We start from the raw sequence: 9,198 nt of genomic DNA on the forward strand, positions 1-9,198 counted from the left end.
CCACCAGTCCAAAGGAGAGAACCCAGCGGACCACGAAGGCCACCAGTCCAAAGGAGAGAACCCAGCGGACCACGAAGGCCACCAGTCCAAAGGAGAGAACCCAGAGCCCCACGAAGGCCACCAGTCCAAAGGAGAGAACCCAGCGGACCACGAAGGCCACCAGTCCAAAGGAGAGAACCCAGAGCCCCACGAAGGCCACCAGTCCAAAGGAGAGAACCCAGCGGACCACGAAGGCCACCAGTCCAAAGGAGAGAACCCAGAGCCCCACGAAGGCCACCAGTCCAAAGGAGAGAACCCAGCGGACCACGAGGCCACCAGTCCAAAGGAGAGAACCCAGCGGACCACGAAGGCCACCAGTCCAAAGGAGAAACCCAGAGCCCCACGAAGGCCACCAGTCCAAAGGAGAGAACCCAGAGCCCCACGAAGGCCACCAGTCCAAAGGAGAGAACCCAGCGGACCACGAAGGCCACCAGTCCAAAGGAGAGAACCCAGAGCCCCACGAAGGCCACCAGTCCAAAGGAGAAAACCCAGAGCCCCACGAAGGCCACCAGTCCAAAAGAGAGAACCCAGCGGACCACGAAGGCCACCAGTCCAAAGGAGAGAACCCAGAGCCCCACGAAGGCCACCAGTCCAAAGGAGAGAACCCAGAGCCCCACGAAGGCCACCAGTCCAAAGGAGAAACCCAGAGCCCCACGAAGGCCACCAGTCCAAAGGAGAGAACCCAGAGCCCCACGAAGGCCACCAGTCCAAAAGAGAGAACCCAGAGCACCACGAAGGCCACCAGTCCAAATGAGAGAACCCAGAGTCCCCCCAACTGATAGAAGTTGACTTCATCACAGAGTCATTATCCTGGGGATTTCAGATGCTTCAGGTGAAGCCTGGCCTGCCAAAGGGGTTTGCTTGAACTGGAGATGGGCTGTCCACGATGACAGCAATTGCACCATGATACAGCAGTGTTTAAGTGTCTATTTGGGTTGTTGTTTATCTGTGGAATAGACTGAGACAATATTGACATTGTTGATTCCACTCACCCCAGCAGAGGGCAAACTGGCTCTGACAGTGGATTGCTTGAGCAGCCTGACATAGCAGAGGCCTGGAGTCCAGTGAGGTATGGGGATGACTGCAGTATAACAGTCAGCCAGCCAGCCAGGCTGTCAGTCTGCCAGGGTTTCCACCCTCCACACATGACCCCAGAGGAACGGGGTTGTATTCATCAGGGCACACAATGGAAAATGTAAAAAAAAAAAAAGTGCAATGGAAAGTGAATACGAGTGCTTTCTTTTGGACAATTCCAAGTAATGTTTCAGTCCATTTGATTGATTATGACCCTGGTGTCTACCAAGTGTTGCTCCTGGCATCGTCCTCCTCCCACTTGTCACTGACTCGCTACAAGTTCCACACCAATCCAAGATGTGGAATTATTTTACGATGCTCATACCATGGACCATTTAGTTATTTGATTTACAATTTTAGGACCCTTGTAAGTATAAAAAAATATATCTCAAAAAAGGATTTGATGAAACATTGAATTTATTGCTATTAGCCCACAGAAACACATTGAACAACACATTCATGCATGGGAAAAAAAACAGATAGTCAAAAAATACATCAAAAGGAAGTATGTTTTGAAATATGCTTCTTATATCTGAGAGATAGCGAAGGAATTGTTTTATTACATTTTATGTAGTGGAATGACCCCTCCACCTATGACGTCATTTTTACTGCACAGTCACCAGATGACCTTTGGACCAGTACTGTGCAGCTGGTGGGCGTCATAGAGCAAAACGGATGGCGTGTTCATAAGTGTCTCAGCTGTTCAGAGTTCTTTTAGCTCAAACCGTTCTGCCTTTACAGATGTTTCGGTTAGAAGACCTGTTTCCGGGATGTCTCCTGGTCTCACAAACACCTTGGTAAGTCTGCCGTTTTCCACCACAGCGCCGAATGGCCGACACCGGCAGATGTAGTGGCATGAGATGCAGCCCGTGCAAAAACCCAGAAGTCTCTTGATTTGAAGTCACGTACATTGATGAATAAAATGGTGATTAAATGATTATACTAATTTGATTCCAGGGGGTTCCATACTATTTATATTCTAGGTGCAGCCTGGTCTTTAAATTTACACTGCAGAATTTGCAGCAGTTGGACAATGTACAGAATCCATTTTGCGAGATCATGTTTCACATATGTGAAGTTCTGTCTTAATGTGTTATACGGCATGCTCTTTTGTTCCAGTTGTTTTGGATGCTGTCAAGCATTTCTTCACCATGTGCAATATAAAGGCACTAATTTACAAAATGAATGACAATATGTTAAGACAGGCCATGATGAAATAGGCAATTTCATTTGACTTACGGTAAATTGCACCGAGGCACTTGTTATGACAACTAATAAGCCAATAGGTCACATCATGGTGTCTGGACAGTGAATAGGTCAACGATGCAGACATGACAAATGATGCTGCATCCCTAATGGCACCCCATTCCCTATGGACCCTGATCAACAGTAGTACACTATTTAGGGAATAGGGTACCATATGGGACGCTAGCTGAGACACCACAAAACTCTCCCCCCCCCAAAAAACCCACATAACATAGACTAAATACTAGATGTCCCTTCGGACCCCAAAAACCCAACACATGCCAGATGTGTTGTGTCCCCTGTGCAGCGCTGTTCTCTGTTGGTAGATCTTCCCCATCCCACATCCCTGGAGGATGTTCCGTCATAGAACTCTTTCCCATGGCAGCGAGCCGGGATCGATAGCACCATTTCCAGGTGATCCTCCCCTCCCATCATCCTGGACAGTGTTAACACTCCCGGTGTAGGGTAATAAAGCATGTGGATCAATAGACACCCAGCTCTGTACACAACACTTCCACTCCTAACCACAGGGAACTAATGCTGGGAAATATGGAATTATACAGTTTTCATCAGACCATCCTGAAAAAAGTACAGTAATTAAAATAACTTATTATGTAACAACTCACTTGGTTGCATTTTAATATGATTGTGTGCTAAAACTTTCGCAACATTTACTATGACATACAGTTGAAGTCGGAAGTTTACATACACCTTAGCCAAATACATTTAAACTCAGTTTTTCACAATTCCATTTAATCCTAGTACAAATGCCCTGTTTTAGGTCAGTTAGGATTACCACTTTATTTTAAGAATGTGAAATGTCAGAATAATAGTAGAGAGAATGATTTATTTCAGCTTTTTATTTCTTTCATCACATTCCCAGTGGGTCAGAAGTTTACATACACTCAATTAGTATTTGGTAGCATTGCCTTTAAATTGTTTAACTTGGGTCAAACATTTCGTGTAGCCCTCCACAAGCTTCCCACAGTAAGTTGGGTGAATTTTGGCCCATTCGTCCTGACAGAGCTGGTGTAACTGAGTCAGGTGTCAGGTTGGGTGGCCTCTTTGCTCGCACACACTTTTTCAGTTCTGCCCACAAATTTTCTATAGGATTGAGGTCAGGGCTTTGTGATGGCCACTCCAGTACCTTGACGTTGTTGTCCTTAAGCTATTTTGCCACAACTTTGGAAGTATGCTTGGGGTCATTGTCCATTTGGAAGACCCATTTGAGACCAAGCTTTAACTGATGTCTTGAGATGTTGATTCAATCTATCCTCATAATTTTACCTCCTCATGATGCCATCTATTTTGTGAAGTGCACCAGTCCCTCCTGCAGCAAAGCACCCCCACAACATGATGCTGCCACCCCCGTGCTCCACGGTTGGGATGGTGTTCTTGGGCTTGCAATCCTCCCCCTTCTCCTCCAAACATAACGATGGTCATTATGGCCAAACAGTTCTATTTCTGTTTCATCAGACCAAAGGACATTTCTCCATAAAGTACAATCTTTATCCCCATTGTGCAGTTGCAAACCGTAGTCTGGCTTTTTTATGGCGGTTTTGGAGCAGTGGCTTCTTCCTTGCTGAGCGGCCTTTCAGGTTATGTCGATATAGGATTAGTTTTACTGTGGATATAGATACCTTTGTACCTGTTTCCTCCAGCATCTTCACAAGGCCCCTTTGCTGTTGTTCTGGGATTGATTTGCACTTTTCACACCACAGTACTAAGAGACAGAGTGCATCTCCTTCCTGAGCAGTATGACAGCTGCGTGGTCCCATAGTGTTTATACTTCCGTACTATCGCTTGTACCGATGAACGTGGTACCTTCAGGCGTTTGGAAATTGCTTCCAAGGATGAACCAGACTTGTGGAGGTCTACAATTTGTTTTCTGAGGTCTTGGCTGATTTCTTTAGATTTTCCCATGGTGTCAAGCAAAGAGGCACTGAGTTTGAAGGTAGGCCTTGAAATACGTCCACAGGTACACCTCCAATCGACTCAAAAGATGTCAATTAGCCTATCAGAAGCCTCTAAAGCCATGACATCATTTTCTGGAATTTTCCAAGCTGTTTAAAGGCGCAGTCAACTTAACGCATGTAAACTTCTGACCCACTGGAATTGTGACACAGTGAATTATAAGTGAAATTATCTGTCTGTTAACAATTGTTGGAAAAATTACTTGTCTCATGCACAAAGTAGATGTCCTAAATGACTTTCCAAAACTATAGTTTGTTAACAAGAAATTTGTGGAGTGGTTGAAAAACAAGTTTTAAGGACTCCAACCTAAGTGTATGTAAACTTCCGACTTCAACTGTATACAGCACCTAACAATTTAACCTGCTTCCTTCAATAATATGTTAATGAATACATATCTGAATATATACAGTGCATTCGGAAAGTATTCAGACCTCTAGACTTTTCCACATTTTGTGATGTTACAGCCTTATTCTAAAATGGATTAAATACTTTCACCCCTCATCACAAAGCCAAAACAGGTTTTTAAATATTTTTGCACGTGTATTAAACATAAAAAACAGAGATACTTTGTTTACATAAGTTTTCAGACCCTTTGCTATGAGACTCGAAATAGAGGTCAGTCCTCCCAAGTTACGCAGAGGTCTTAGGTACTGCATCGCAGTGCTAAACCATCTCTACAGACCTAGGTTCGATTCCAGGCTGTGTCGCAGCCGGCTGCAACCGGGAAACCCATGAGGCGGTGCACAATTTGCCCAGAGTCGTCCAGGTTATGGGAATGTTTGGCTGGCCGGGGAAGACACTTGTGCCATTGCACTCTAGTGACGCGCCGGGTGCATGCAGGCTGACTTCGGTTGCCATCTGTAGGATAAACTGAGCAGAAAGATACATGATGAAAAGCTGCTCCAGAGCGCTCAGGATCTCAGACCGGTGTGAAGGTTCACCTTCCAACAGGACAATGACCCTAAGCAGAGAGCAAAGACAACGCAGGAGTGGCTTTGGGACAAGTCTCTGAATGTCCTTAAGTGGCCCAGCCAGAGCCCGGACTTGAACCCGATCGAACATCTCTGGAGAGACCTGAAAATAGCTGTGTGCAGCAACGCTCCCCATCCAAACTGACATACATTGAGAGGATCTGCAGAGAAAAATGGGAGAAACTCCCCAAATACAGGTGTGCCAAGCTTGTAGCGTCAAACCCAAGAAGATTCAAGTCTGTAATCGCTGCCAAAGCTGCTTCAAGAAGGTACTGAATAAAGATTCTGAATACTTATGTAAATGTGACATAAAAAGTATTGAATACTTTCCGAATGCACTGTACATACAGTATGTTGTTGAATTAGAGCCCTTATAGACAAGGCTAAGTGGGATGAATGTAATGGACTTGGTGAGTATTTAGGCTTAGGGTGGCCATAAATGTGACAAGCTCTATAGCATGAACTACCATAACACATGATTACATTTCTAGTTGTTGGTAGAGAGGTTGCACTCAAAAACATATTTTTTGCTATTTTATTCATTGAGACAACAAGTGCAAAAGACAAACGGTTCAGCTGTTAAGGTTGTCGGCTAAATTACTATATTTCTAGTCATGAAATTGGCTATACTACGATAAATATGCTTAGGAGGTTTTCTTCAACACCGATCCTAGTAGCTAGTATTTTCATAATCACAGAAACTAAAATCAGGCATAATTGTGTCAGACGCTCGATTAAATTCTGGATGAAGACGTGTGAGAAAATATTCTTCCGATGCGAACATCTTCGAAAACTGGATTTGTTCAAATAATCAGTGAAAAAAATCTGCTCACCAGAAGAACACGTTTCTTGTCAGTAGTCGCATCCTACACGATACCAGTTATGTTACATGCGTCTGTCCAACGAGAGATGAGTATTTTCATAATTGACACTGAGTGTACAAAACATTAGGAACACTTTCCTAATATTGAGTTGCACCCCCTTTGGCCTCAGAACGACCTCAATTCGTTGGGACATGGTTTACAAGGTGCTTTAAAGTGTTCCGCGGGGATGCTGGCCCATGTTTAATCCAATGTTTTCCACAGTTGTGCCACGTTGGCTGGATGTCCTTTGTGTGGTGGACTATGGTCAGTCTATGTCATGGAAAGAGCAGGTGTCCTCAATGTTTTGTACACTCAGTGTAATCTGTCTGTGCTTGCAATAGACAGGCTATTGGGTTCCAGGGCTTGCAGCTGCAGCACTCTAAAGCCACCAATGGGTGGCAGCAAGATCTGCTGATTCCCCTCTGCTATCCTGTGTGTGGAAAGTCTCTGACAGCGGCAGGACTGGGTGGGATATGAGAGGATACAAAGCGCCAGACTAATAAATCAGACCCTGAAACTGTCGGTACAAATGATGTTAGATTTTATTGCAGTTTAATCAACTCAATGAATGTTTTAATAGGCCGATATTTCAGAGTGGGAACGGCAACGCGGTGATAAATTATGTTGGAGATGTATGGCCACCCCTCCTCTCTCTGTAACCATTTCTCTCACAGCAGAGCAAGAGTTCAGGGGAGTTCAGAGTTAATGTGTGTACCTGGACTGGGGTTTAATTTCATTGTGTTTTTAATGTTAACAGGCAAATATATGTTTTGAATAAGTCAGTCATCCCTCTCTCACACTCTTCCACTCTCCTTCTGCTCACCTCAACAATCCCCTCCATCTCCTCTCCTATCCTATCCTATCCTCTGCACTCCTCCCCTTCTCCTCTTTTCTCTTCTCCTCTCCTCTCCTCCCCTCTCTTCTCCTCTCCTCTTTTCTCCTCTCGTCTCCCCTCCTCTCCTCTGCTCTCCTCTCCTCTATTCTCCTCTCGTCTCCTCTACTCTCCACACTTTCTGCACTCCTCTACTTCTGCTGTCCTTCTACACTCCTCTCCTCTGCACTCCTTATGCTCTCCTCTCCTCTTTTCTCCTCTCGTCTCCTCTCGTCTCCTCTGCTCTCCTTCTGCTCTCCTCTCCTCTATTCTCCTCTCGTCTCCTCTACTCTCCACACTTTCTGCACTCCTCTACTTCTGCTGTCCTTCTGCACTCCTGCACTCCTTTCTTCTGCTCTCCTTCTGAACTCCTATCAACTCCTCTCATCTCCTCTGCACTCCTCTCCTCTCCACTCCTCTCCTCTGCTCTTCTGCTCTCCTCTTTTCTCTTCTCCTCTCCTCTTTTCCCCTCTCTTCTCCTCTCCTCTGCACTCCTCCCCTCTCCTCTTTTCTCCTCTCCTCTCGTCTCCTCTGCACTCCTTCTGCTCTCCTCTCCTCTCTTCTCTTCTCCTCTCCTCTTCTCTCCTCTGCTCTCCTTCTGCTCCCCTCTCATTTACTCTCCTTCTGCTCTCTTCACCTCTCCTTCTGCTCACCTCAACAATCCTCTCCATTCGGCATTCAACACCATAGTACCCTCCAAGCTCGTCATCAAGCTCGAAACCCTGGGTCTCGACCCCGCCCTGTGCAACTGGGTACTGGACTTCCTGACGGGCCGCCCCCAGGTGGTGAGGGTAGGCAACAACATCTCCTCCCCGCTGATCCTCAACACTGGGGCCCCACAAGGGTGCGTTCTGAGCCCTCTCCTGTACTCCCTGTTCACCCACGACTGCGTGGCCACGCACGCCTCCAACTCAATCATCAAGTTTGCGGACGACACAACAGTGGTAGGCTTGATTACCAACAATGACGAGACGGCCTACAGGGAGGAGGTGAGGGCCCTCGGAGTGTGGTGTCAGGAAAATAACCTCACACTCAACGTCAACAAAACTAAGGAGATGATTGTGGACTTCAGGAAACAGCACAGGGAACACCCCACCATCCACATCGATCGGAGAGGGTAGCAAGTTTTAAGTTCCTCGGCATACACATCACAGACAAACTGAATTGGTCTACTCACACAGACAGCATCGTGAAGAAGGCGCAGCAGCGCCTCTTCAACCTCAGGAGGCTGAAGAAATTCGGCTTGTCACCAAAAGCACTCACAAACTTCTACAGATGCACAATCGAGAGCATCCTGGCGGGCTGTATCACCGCCTGGTATGGCAACTGCACCGCCCTCAACTGTAAGGCTCTCCAGAGGGTAGTGAGGTCTGCACAACGCATCACCGGGGGCAAACTACCTGCCCTCCAGGACACCTACACCACCCGATGCTACAGGAAGGCCATAAAGATCATCAAGGACATCAACCACCCGAGCCACTGCCTGTTCACCCCGCTGTCATCCAGAAGGCGAGGTCAGTACAGGTGCATCAAAGCTGGGACCGAGAGACTGAAAAACAGCTTCTATCTCAAGGCCATCAGACTGTTAAACAGCCACCACTAACATTGAGTGGCTGCTGCCAACACACTGTCAATGACACTGACTCAACTCCAGCCACTTTAATCATGGGAATTGATGGGAAATGATGTAAATATATCACTAGCCACTTTAAACAATGCTACCTTATATAATGTTACTTACCCTACATTATTCATCTCATATGCATACGTATATACTGTACTCTATATCATCGACTGCATCCTTATGTAATACATGTATCACTAGCCACTTTAACTATGCCACTTGGTTTACATACTCATCTCATATGTATATACTGTACTCGATATCATCTACTGTATTTTGCCTATGCTGCTCTGTACCATCACTCATTCATATATCCTTACGTACATATTCTTTATCCCCTTACACTGTGTATAAGACAGTAGTTTTTTGGAATTGTTAGTTAGATTACTTGTTTGTTATTACTGCATTGTCGGAACTAGAAGCACAAGCATTTCGCTACACTCGCATTAACATCTGCTAACCATGTGTATGTGACAAATAAAATTTGATTTGATTTGATTTGATTTTTTTGCACTCCTTTCCTCTGTTCTCCTTCCA

This window comes from Oncorhynchus tshawytscha, linkage group LG02, assembly GCF_018296145.1.
Source record: "Oncorhynchus tshawytscha isolate Ot180627B linkage group LG02, Otsh_v2.0, whole genome shotgun sequence".
NCBI lineage: Eukaryota > Metazoa > Chordata > Actinopteri > Salmoniformes > Salmonidae > Oncorhynchus > Oncorhynchus tshawytscha.